The sequence below is a fragment of the Lactuca serriola genome, chromosome 7, assembly GCF_051521515.1.
Source record: "Lactuca serriola cultivar US96UC23 chromosome 7, Lser_US96UC23_V15, whole genome shotgun sequence".
Taxonomy (NCBI): domain Eukaryota; kingdom Viridiplantae; phylum Streptophyta; class Magnoliopsida; order Asterales; family Asteraceae; genus Lactuca; species Lactuca serriola.
This window is the reverse complement of record NC_136414.1, coordinates 64,482,893-64,495,405: the sequence shown is the minus strand read 5'-3', so window position 1 is coordinate 64,495,405 and position 12,513 is coordinate 64,482,893.

Sequence of the window (12,513 nt, the reverse complement as noted above, 5' to 3'; positions counted from 1 at the left end):
AATGTATGAGTACAATCCCAAGAATCTCATAAGGCGGAAATCTTGTGTGTGTGAGTGATGTGCTGCTACCGTGCTGGCTCCTTCCCCTTCGATGAAGAGGTACCTAAAACAAAACTGAAAACTTTAAGCACGGAGCTTAGTGAGTTCCCCCATCATACCACATACATTCTATCGGGTAATTCTGGGGTGCCTGACCTACCTTGCCAGGCATTTTTGGGGTGCCTGACCTACCCATGTCAAGCAGTTCTGGGTGACTGACCTATCTTGTCAGGCAATTCCGGGGTGCCCGACCTACCCTCGGGTCCTTACGACCATGTCACGGGGACTATTCCCCCTAGTGCTACTATCACATATCATCATATCATGCTAGCACATAAAACATATCAGATAGTAGCAACCTAGATAAATATCACAAGGAAAATCATCTAACATACAACTCCTACTAGTGGGCCGACATTGTGGCTGTAGACCCACCGCTACTAGAAGGTAACTCACCTCAATGACGTGTAGTGTTTGAACTACCCTCGACGTCGGGATCAACTCCTCAACTCCTACACATAACAACCTTCCTTAGTTACTTACCATTACATACTCCTCACCCTAATCGAGGGTCAAATCAGGTCAATGGTCAAGGTCAAGGTCAACATCATGGTCAAAGTCAACTTCTGGTTGACTCAACTCGCCAAGTTGGTCCACAAACTCGTCGAATTCCATAACTCAGAGAATCTCAACTTCGCAATCTAACTCGTCGAGTTGCCCTCCAACTCACCAAGTTTCTCCTTATAACAAAATCGAGACTTTCCATTTGAACTCGTCGAGTCCTTCCTTGGACTTGTCGAGTTCATCTTCATGTCAATCGGGACATTTCCTTGAACTCGCCGAGTTTATCCTTGAACTCGTTGAGTCCTTTGATCTTGAAGTCCATATTCACATTCATCTTCTTGAGTCCTCTTCTAGACTCAACCAGATTACTCAGAAATAGAAAAGGTTGGTGAACCATTACCTGACTCCCCGAGTTCTATGAACAACATGCTGAGTCCCCAAGAGTCCATGTCCATACAATTGATTTCATTTGAGCTCATTGCATCTAAAGAGTAGATCTGGCCTCCTAGGGTCGATATAACATGTAAAGTCACGAACTTTACGTCCATGAATGGGCCTTTAAGCTTAAAAGGCCCAAAAATGAAGTCTACAAGATGCATGGGGCTCTTATGGTAATAAAGTTGGCACCTTTATACTATGAGAACCCTCCAAGGTTCAAGATCTGAAGTCAACACTCTACACCCAAAAGTGACTTAAAAATGCCCCAAAAATAACAAGATTCAATCCCTAAAGAAGATCTAACAAATAGGAAGTCAAGGTTAAAGCTTTTTACCTCAAACAAGATGGAAATACAACCAAGACTCTGGATCTAATGCCTTCTTCTTGAACCTCCAAGCCTTTCCTTCCTTCTCCAAGCTTCAAATCACAAAAATGGCACCAAAATAGCTCAAGAACACTCACAACTAGTTAGGGTATCGAGAATGGGATCTGAGGGTGATGGAGGCTGGAGTGGAGGCCACTTAATGTGTTTGAATAGAGTGCAACCCCTCAAATTTAGGGTTTCATCCAGAAACGTCTACTCGTCGAGTCGGGATTTCCGACTCGACGAGTAGACTCTTCCACCCTCATCCCAAAACTCACATCTACTCAACGATTTGGGCCTCCACCTCGTTGACTCCCAGAGTAAGAATGCAAAAACTTAAATTAAAATACATATAGGGAACTGGGCATTACAAATCTCCCCCACTTATTCTAGACTTCTTCCTTGAAATCTGCTGCTGCATCTGTGACAGGCACCCCATGCCGTGACACCACTGAGACAGGCACCCCATGCCGTACCACCACCTCACGCATGTAAATCTTGGCCAAATTCTCAGCCGATATACTCTCCTAGATCGGGATAAAATGAGCACTCTTGGTCAACCGATCCACGATGGCCCATATAGAATCAACTTCACGTGCGGTCCTGGGAAGCTTTGTAATGAAATCCATGGTGATATCTTCCCATTTCCACATGGAAACATCTAGCGGCTACATCTTGCCATGTGGCCTCTTGTGCTCGGCCTTGACCTTCATGCAGGTCAAGCACCGCTCTACATACCATGCTACGTCCCACTTCATGTAGGGCCACCAGTAATCAGGGTGAAGATCCCAATACATCTTCTTCGCCTCGGGATGGATAGAGAGCCTCGACTTATGGGCCTCATCCATCAGAATCTGTCATACTCCGCCCCAATATGGAAAACAGACGCTCCAATGCAGGGTCAACAACCCACGACTGTCATAGTCAAAAGAGGCCACTTCCTTCATGCCCTCTACCTATGCCTCTCGGATCTTCTCCAAAAGTGGAGTAATCACTGTCATCCTCAGACAAATATCCCGCATCGAAGTCACTACTGCCTTGGCATCAACCACAACATTGGCCTTGCCCGGGTAGTAAAGGATCTCATAATCATAACCCTTTACCACATCCAACCACCAACGTTGTCTCATGTTCAGATTCGGCTGGTCCATGAGATACCTCAAAATCTTGTGGTTCGTGTAGATGGTACAACGAACCCCATAGAAGTAATGTCGCCAAATCTTGATGGCGAAAACCACAACCCCCAGCTCTAAATCATGCGTGGATAGTTCGCCTCGTGAGGCTTCAACTGCCTCAAAGCATAGGCGATGACATGTCCTTTATGCATCAATGCCGCAACTAATCCTGAAATAGACGCGTCGCAGTATACCACAAAATCCTCTACGCCCTCTGGCAGAGCTAGAATCGGCGCCACACACAACCTCTGCCTCAGTGTCTCCAACGCTGTCTGCTGCTCAAGCCCCCAACGAAAGACCATGACCTTTTTCGTCAACCGGGTCAAGGGTATGACTATCTTGGAGAATTCCTGAATGAATCTCCAGTAATAGCCTGCCAATAAAAGGAAACTCCGAATATCAGATGGAGACCTCAGAACCTCCCATATCATCACGACCTTTACTTTGGCCAGATTGACCAAAAGCCCGTTCTGGTTGACAAGGTGCCCCAAAAAATGCACCTCGCGTAACCAGAACTCGTACTTGGAGAACTTGGCGTACAAGCTCTCTCTCCTCAGGGTATCCAACACATCAAGTTCTAGTGCTTTTTCCATCTTAATGCCCTAGGCATTTGGAAAAATTAGAACAAACGAATATTATAGCATATGTGATCAATCCTATATCCGAAGCATATGGGACTTCATTCATAATGTCTTATTCAAAGATCTAATATCTTTTCAGTCTCGTTCTTTAATATTTCCATATATCGAATTTCCTATGTTGAAACATTTCAACACAATATTCGTATATGCACATGACTAAGTTCTATTAAATTCTTCAATCTACACTTTTAGATTTGAAATGAAGTATGAATGACCTCTCCCTTAATCTTATTATAGTGAAACAATTTCTTGCAAATTGAAAACTTTGTTTCCTACCAATAACATTTCCAACTTGCAACACTTAGCATAACAAATATGCTCCCACTAGCTTTGACATGTGCCCAAAAATTAACTGGACTTCTAGAAATCAATACCTTTGACTTCCTTACTAAAGTTCAGATTTTTGATACATGGTGCTTTGATAAGTCTTCATCTAGACTTCTCAAGTTCATACACCTTCATTAGATAGCATATATGTATGTTTAAACCCTTTTAGAACTTATACCTATAAGTCATGAACATTCAAACTATTTCTTGCCATTTCTCACAATTCAAACTATGAAAAGGGATGCCGTAATCATATGTGCATTTGAGAACACAATTATCACAACCGCTAACCATAATGATATTAATCATATTTAAAAACTACTAGCGAAAGTGTTTCTTCATAATCATTTTCATGAATTAGAGCAATACCTTTTGCCACTTAGATTTTATGGTGTATGTGTTCCTGTCCATGTGAATTTTTCATTTCCAACCTACAATCATAATATAAGGTTGAGGACAAAACCAAAATCAATTTTAGCTTTCCTTTCATGGACTGAATATTTCTTATTCCTAATTTCTTATCTTCTGGTAGCACAATGGCCTACCAATGCTTCCAAGTTATCAAGTAGCTCACTCATATTGATCAATGTACTATCACTGACCAACTTGCTCTACCTTTTGCAGTCAGATAAGAACCATAGAACTCATAAGCTTTTCCAACTCAACTGGAAGGTGCATAGAAACAAGAATGTGTCAACACGATTAGTTATTAACGTCCGTCTGTGTGCTAATGATAACTAAAAAGTTTATTCTCGATTGACTCTTGAAACTCTTCAAGACCAATAAGATTCCCACTGACTTCTCGACATATAAGTTTCTCTCTCAAGGAACAATCCTTGACAAGCTAAAACAAATATTTAAAAGTTAGTGTGGATTCTCGACAAGATAACACTTCATTGAATTAGTTTTAGTTTATTGTGTGCATTAACCAAAACATCACAACTACCAATTTTAAATGTGCTAGAGTAAAAAAAAACATTATTAATCCACATTTCATGAGGTGTTATAAACCTAATTTGTATGAAACAAGCGTCAAGATACGATTCGAAGTAACTAGAGTATGACTCTAAAACTTGATTGGAGACGAAGTATGATTCATCTCTTGATTTAACCATTTCAATAATATTCTATTCCTCATCTTAGTTAAACAATTGCAATAAGATGTTCCTCGAGGATCAATGTGATATAGTTCCATAATCATTAAGATGATCATAAAACACGATACAAAAGTACTCTCCTTTCCTTTTAGATTGGAGAAACCTTTATCTTTCTTCCTAATAGATTCTTCATATTCGTTCTGCCACTCTTTGAAAACTTTTCAAGGTTGTTAGAATTATGCTTAATCTTATAAACACAACCATGTTAACTGAAACATCGGTAAACCATGACGAATAGAGTTATCGTCCTTTGTGGTGGATCTAAATAGTCCACATCAAAGTGTACTAGATCCTCTAGTCTTTCACTTGACTTACATAAATATGTGATCAACGAATTAGTCATGATCTTCCAATGATCAAGATTCTCATACATCACACAATATGAATTGTATGACTCCAATTTTGTATCCAATCGAAACTTGGGTGATGAGAATACCTTTTCACTTGGTTGATTATGATATTTCCACAAACGACATAGTTAGGAATCAAATCCATATTTAGCATTGTTAATAATAGAATACAACCACCAATTTTCATAAATGCCATTGCTAGGAAATACAAAGTAAATATTTACTTTATTGATCATATGCGGAAAAATTTGTCCTTACAATGCAAAATATGAAAACTATGTTTCTAGATATTTCCTAAGCAATCTATTAATCTATCATAACTCCTATGCAACAACTTCCAGAATTTGATCATCGCACCATGTGACCGAAATCCATCTCTCACGATCAGATTCAACTTATTCTTCTCAAGCTTCCTTCTTTCTCTTAGATCCTGCAAAAACATCAAAATGTGACTATCACATCATGTATTAAGAATCTATGAATAAGAACTTAACAAAGTTGAGTTCGATAGTGGGTGTACTTAAAGTAAAGTCATACGACTTGACTTTACCGTCTTTGAGATCTTTCCGCTATTTTGGGCAGGTTCGTATCCAATGCCCCTTCAATTAGCAATAAAAACATATGGACCTATTAGCATTAGCACATGAGACTATCTCTAGATTAGCCTTTCTCTTTACCATATGGTCAAACGGTTTAACCTTGGTCGATCCCTTTCCATTGGGAAGAGAAACCTTTTTTGGACTACCAATGTTGCCATTTTCAATGTCCATGGAAACTTGGGAGACAGATCCTTCAAATATATTCAATTGATTTGTGCTCTGAAGCATTTCGGCTACAGTAACAATCAACATATATGTTAGATCGATCAGGGTCACATCGTGGTCCCTTTCATAGAAGTCTTTATTGAACTGACTATATGAATCAATGGCCAGCTCCCTTGGGAAAATGACACCCAACATTCCCAATATGTCAATGTGCGGTTTCATTTTTAGAGCATGCGCACACACAGACTTTCCATCATTATGTTTACTAGCTAATAGGGCTTGAGTGACTTTGTATTTTTCAACTTGAAGAAAATGTGGCTTAGGGAGAATTATTGGAGGAGGTGGAGGAAGAATTGGAGAAGCAAGATTTCCAGTTCCACCAATACTTGAAGAAAGGAACATTCTTTCACCATAATCAACATGTTGAAGACTATCCTCAGAAGCAAAAACATTTCTAGAAGGACGAGGAAAACCATTGTTGTCTAAACTCGACATCTATAAAGGGAGAAAAGAGAATTCAAGTTAGTTGATTTTAATCCTTAATTATTAACCCAAAAATTTAAATTAAGGCTATGATCCATATTTTCGTTTCGAATTCTGAATAGGGATGTCGTAATCAAATTTGATATATTTTAGGTAGGTAAAGCATTTACCAATTTCAATCTTATGAAACTCCCAGATATTTTGAGATTCATTGAACTATTCAACGACATGTTTAATCTCGATTATGCTCTCACTTTGTGACTGGGATGCCGATGATCACAAACGAGATGTGAATAACCATGCAAATTAGCTTGGTACTCTTGATGTCATTTATCATCTAATTAATATGTCGGTTAACTACACACGCTCTATCAATCAATGATAATTTACGAGACACCCATTGCCAACAATATTAGTCCCATATTAGTGCGTCAGTTAACCACACACGCTCCACTAACGACTAATAAGGTGCATTGTATAATTTCATGGGTTAGCATCAAATTCACATTTTTCCTAAAGTAACTAAGAGTGAGATTTTTAGAAATAGTTTAGTTACTTTATCATTATGCTTTTAATGACGATTAATTTTCCTATCGAACCCGTTCGACTAACGACCCTCCTCCATAAAAGAGGGCGGTGGTTAAGAATGGATTCCAATGGTGGTCATTTTACAGGCCGCTTCCTTAAACTCTCATTGTAGTATGACTTCGTGAATGAGGCGTACTAGCGCTTCGACTGACTTTTCTTATACATATAATATATATTAAGCTCTTAATTATATATATAGTATAATGTGAGTTTTAAACATTTTAAAAGTCCAAGGGTTTAATTCTTTTAATAAATTAAACTTTTAATTTAGTTAAATTTAAACCATATATGGATTTATTAATTATCCTTTAATTAATCATTTAATTAAATTATCAACAAAATCCATAAGAATGTAATTCAGGGTTTACATTTTAAATTTCAAAAATTAAACCTTTTAATTTAAATCTCAACTAACCCTAAAATTAACATTAATTAATAATCAAATTAATTATTTAGTAGCCAATTATGGATATATTAATTATCCTTTAATTAAAATTAATTAAATTGTTAATCATATCCATAAGGATAATTATAATCAAATGAAATCAACATTATCCAATTTATAATTATCTCCTAACATTTAGGTCATATTTAATTATCTAATATTACCAAAAATCGGATTATGGAAGATTTAATAAAAGATAACTACCAATTATTAACCAAATAAATCAAGTTAGACAAGAAAATCCGAAGTCAGGATCTGACGCTCCAACTCCCCGAGTTGCAGACCAACACGTCGAGTCTGAAGAACCAACTTGACGAGTTCGAAGAACAGAATGTCGATTCTGTTACCTTCTCCTTGTTCAAGTTCATATTAGTATCAATTCAATATAAAACTAAACCTAGACTCTGATAGCACTGATGGGTTTTGATCAAAACATACAATCCTATGTGTGCATGCAACCGTAATTGAACTTTCTTTAATTGAACATAGAATAATGAACAACAAAGTATAAACCCTAGATCCCTAGTGTATAATCAAAATTCACATAATAGAGAGTTATAATACATACCTTTAAGATTGTTATTGTAAACAATCTTGAATCCTTGCTTGAAAGACCTTTGGTAGCAAGTGCCACAAGTGTCTCGCCTCTAATGGTTCACAAATAAACTCAAGCAACCAAGGAATACTATAGAAAGAGAGAGAAGGGAGGAAGAATTTTGGCTCTAAGCCTTTTATAGGAGTGCATGGACGAAATCTAACCCTAAGGAGGGTTTATATAGGTGTTAGGAAGGTATTGGATAAGGCAGGTATATCCAAGATAACCCTAATCCCTTAACTTCCTCTCTAAGGCATCCAAGGCACTCTTAGAACCCAAGAAACCCTACAGATCATCTAGAATTCGTTCCTCCTACTATTGGGAGGTTCTAGAATTGCCCAATGCTCAATTATTGAACATTGTCACCTTTAGTCCTGCCGTTTTAATTAGTTCCTTTAATCCTAAAATTAATTTCTGATTAAATATTAATTAAACAATATGATTCCTAATTAATATATTATTTATATAATACATTAATAAATCATTTATTTTGATTTCTACTTAATTTATTAACCAAGTAATAAATTAATAAATCATTATTCTCTCTCTAAAAGTTATGCTATTCAATCGCCAGGTTTGAAGGCAACCTAAAAGGATTGTGCTACTATCAATTCAATTTTATACCATATATAGTTATGGACTTAGACACATAATCCTACAACAACATGGCTACATTGTTTTTTGGCATATATGGTGGTTACTCGGGTTGACGAAAAGAAATCGATTTCCATCTCTGATGTTCCTATTGTGCGGGATTTCCATTATGTTTTTTCGGAGGAGTTATCGGGTGTGCCTTTGAAGAGGCAGGTGGAGTTTCGGATCGACCTGATCCCTGGTGCGGTGACGACTGATAAGGCACCGTATCACCTTGCACCACCAAATATGCAGGAGTTGTCCTCTTAGCTTCAGGAGCTATTTGGAAAGGAGTTTATTCGGCCAAGTAGTTCGCTGTGGGGAGCACCAATCCTTTTTGTCAAGAAAAAGGATGGTTCGTAACAGATGTGTATTGACTATTGGGAGTTGATCAAGATGAAAGTGAAGAAACGTTATCCGTTGCCAAGGATTGATGATCTTTTCGATCAGTTATAGGGGGCATCTTGCTTTTCCAAGATTGATCTGAGGTCTGGTTTGTGACAACCGGCAGCCTTCTGGCCAAGTCAAAGTCGAGTCAAGGTAAACAAGTCAACTTGGTTAACTCAACTAGTGTTATGTGTTAGGAATTTTCTTATGTTTACTAATGTATAAATATAATTTCTAATACAAAGTAACGCTTGAAGGTCCCAAATGTTCAAAAGTTAACACCCTAATTTGAATTGGGGACGTAACAGCTCTAGAAAGTACTATTAAGTACCCTTCGGGGGTGTAAAGCACTCAAAATGAGATATAACTAAGTCTAAAGTCCTTACTCTATGAAGAAAAACGTTAATAAGGGCTCCCAACAAAGTCTCTCTTAATCTCTCCTACTATATATATATATATATATATATATATATATCTCCCAAATCTCTCCAATCATAGGCAATCTCTCCCAAATCTCTCCAAGAATATGAAATCTCTCCCAAATCTCTCCAAGAATATGAAATCTCTCCCAAATCTCTCCAAGTATGTGAAATCTCTCCCAAATCTCTCCAAGAATATGAAATCTCTCCTAAATCTCTCCAAGTATGTGAAATCTCTCCCAAATCTCTCCAAGTATGGGAAATCTCTCCCAAATCTCTCCAAGAATATGAAATCTCTCCAAGTATGTGAAATCTCTCCCAAATCTCTCCAAGAATATGAAATCTCTCAAAGTATGTGAAATCTCTCCCAAATCTCTCCAAGAATATGAAATCTCTCCCAAATCTCTCTACGGACCTTCCTCAGTCGAAAACAGCCCAAAACCGGAGGAGAAAACCCGAAAGGACCCTCTTGGTCTGGAACCTCTTATCTGGAATGCCTTCTTAGGAGCCAAGAGGAAGCACATTTTCGGAACTCCCCTCTTTGCTTCGGATCTCACCTGCTCCGGAAGGGTGAAGCCTTGCCTCAGACCTTGTGTATAGGAAGCCTCTCATCCGGACAAGTTTGCAGCTCCGAAAGTTCTTAGCTCGCGTCGCATCGCAAATCCCTGGCCGGACCGGACCTGTCGATCTCGCACCTGACTCCGGATCCGAGGATGACTCCGGAACTTCATAAATGACTCTGGAACTTGAAGAGTGACTCCAGACTCCTTCTCAAGACCTTCAGACCCTCGCAGGAATATGTTGGATTAGTGTCTAAGTCCATAACTATTTTGGTATGTACTTGACCCGATGGTGCATGGTCCTTTTGGGTTGCCTTCACCAAAGCAACTTGATAGGATGAATAATGGAGAGAAAGGATTAAATATGATTTATTAATATATTATGAGAATAATATATTAAAGGAGAAATCATATTGTTTAATTAATATTAGTCAAGAATTAATAAGAATTAAGTTTGTGGCTAAAAGAGATTAATTAAACTTAAGGGACTTGAACTATCAATTGTATGATAGTTGAATATTGAGCTAATGGACTCCATATTAAAGGGGTGGACGAATTCTATGGGGAAACCCATTAGAAATCATCCAAAGGCCTTTCAGGAGAGAGCCCATGGGTTGCTTAGGGCTTAAGCATCCAAATTAGGGTTTTCTTGTTAGATAACCCTAATAGCCTCACTATTTAAGGAATCCTTATGCCCCAAAAACGTGGACAAGCTTTCTTCTAGGGTTTCCACACGTTTTGGGCAGCCTTCTTCTCTTCTCCTCTTCATCTTCTTGCTCTTGGTGTTTCTGAACCATTAGAGGAGTGAAATTTGTGACTCTATGCTTTTTAAAGTCAATACAAGGAGGATTTGGGAGTGTTATTGCTACATAACAATCAAGGTAATAACTTAAACCCATTCTTATGTTAATATGATTACTTGTATGCTAGAACTAGGGTTTATAGTCTTGGATGAATTGCATGAACAATAGAGAAACCTAGATCCAAGCATTAGGGTTTGTATGAGCACATAAGATGTTCTTATTGATAAAACCCATCAGTGGTATCAGAGCCTTGATTGGTTTCTATTGTATTGATGCATATTTGATCGAAATCAGCACTAAAAATCGAAATTTTTGGGTTCTGAGTGTTTGACTCGCCGAGTCACTTGGTGCACTCGCCGAGTCAGCTGTACTCGATGAGTCCAGGTCCAGACTCGACGAGTCAAATCGTCTGACAGCTCGTTTTCGTGATTTTCTTCCTGTTTTGGCTTTGGATAATTACCATAAACATGTTTTTGTTATAAAATCTGAATTTTATCCATATTTGGTGATTATCCTTACCTAAATAGAAGATTATTGTCAAAATTTAGATAATCATTTGTTTTATTAGATAAAATTTGATTATTTGTATTAATTGGGTAACTTGCTTTGCAAGAAATTGAAATTAGGTCAAATATAGATAATGATAAAAATTAATTGTTTAATTTATTTGTTATTTGATCCTTGTGTTATGAAAAATTTCAATTTTTCCCCTTTAGGTTTTATAGTTTAAATTTGAACTAAAAAAGTTTTGTTTTGAAATTTAAATAGTTGAAACCATAATTTTTTGAAATGTTTCAAAACTTGCCCTCAAGTTTTGGAATTTAAATTTTTGATTAAAAGGTTTGATTTTGAAATATTTAAATTCTAAACCCTAATGTTTTGAAATGTTTCAAAACTTTCCCTCAAGTTTTGGAATTTAAAAGTTGATTAAAAGTTTAATTTAGGATTGTTCAATTCTAAAACCCTAGTATTGTTTTGAAAAGTTCAAATCACACCCTTATGGTTTTATTAATTAATTAAGGTGTATAATTAAAAGAGGTTTAATAAATCCATAAAGTTTTGGTTTACAATTTAATTGAATTAAAAGTATAATTGTTAAACTTGACCACCTAGTATTTTAAAAGTGTAAAATACACCTTATACTATATATAACATTAAAAGTCTAACATTATATATATGTATGAGTAAAAGTCAGTCTTACCGTTAGTAGGCCTCATTCACGAAGCTGGTCTATAAGGGGTCTTTAAGGAAATTGCCTATAAAATGGTGATTGAATGGGTATCCACTCTTACCCACCGCACTCTTGACAAGTGGAGGGTCGTTAGCCGAACGGGTAGGATAGGACAAAAACCTTCCATTATAAGTATAATGAAGTATAAAAGTAACTAAATGTTTTCATAAAATTCCCAATCTTAGTTACTTAGGCAAAAGTGAATTGATGCAATTCCATGAAATTACACTTTGTGCCCTTGCGAAGAAGTTAGTGGAGCGTGTGTGGTTTACTGGCACACTAAATGGTTCTAAGCAAAGGTAGAAAAGGGTGACTTAATGTTTGTCATAGTTCGGTGGAGCGTGTGTGGTTTACCGGCACATCGAATTGAGAGAACATAGCACATAAAATATTTTGGCAGAAGATTGATAAAGTATTGAATCTTTATGTAAGACATTATGCATCGTGTCCCATACGCTTCGGGTATAGGATCGATTGAAAATGCTATAATATTTGGCCATTCTAAAATTTTCCAAATGTCTAGCGCATTTAGAGGGAAAAAGGACAAGAA